The following is a 286-nucleotide window of genomic DNA, read 5'->3' on the forward strand; positions in this document are numbered from 1 at the left end:
TTGAATGTAGTAGAAAAGGAGAGAGATTTTTTATATTTTTTGTTCTGAACTGAACTTGGAGTCCTTACTAAGCTGTACTTTAAATCGGGGTGGGGAAATATCATTAAAATTTAAAAACTGCAAGAAAAACCCCCATGTTTCTTTTCAGAATTTTTGGGAAACCCTTTTTCATATTTGAAGTTCTTTCCAAAGGGTTTATATGACTCGAAATCATAAAAGATTTCTTTTGACCCCCCCAAAAAAAAAAAAAATCTTATAATTATATTTTATAAATTATTAATTGTTA

Source organism: Penaeus monodon, chromosome 25 (assembly GCF_015228065.2).
Source record: "Penaeus monodon isolate SGIC_2016 chromosome 25, NSTDA_Pmon_1, whole genome shotgun sequence".
Classification (NCBI taxonomy): Eukaryota; Metazoa; Arthropoda; class Malacostraca; order Decapoda; family Penaeidae; genus Penaeus; species Penaeus monodon.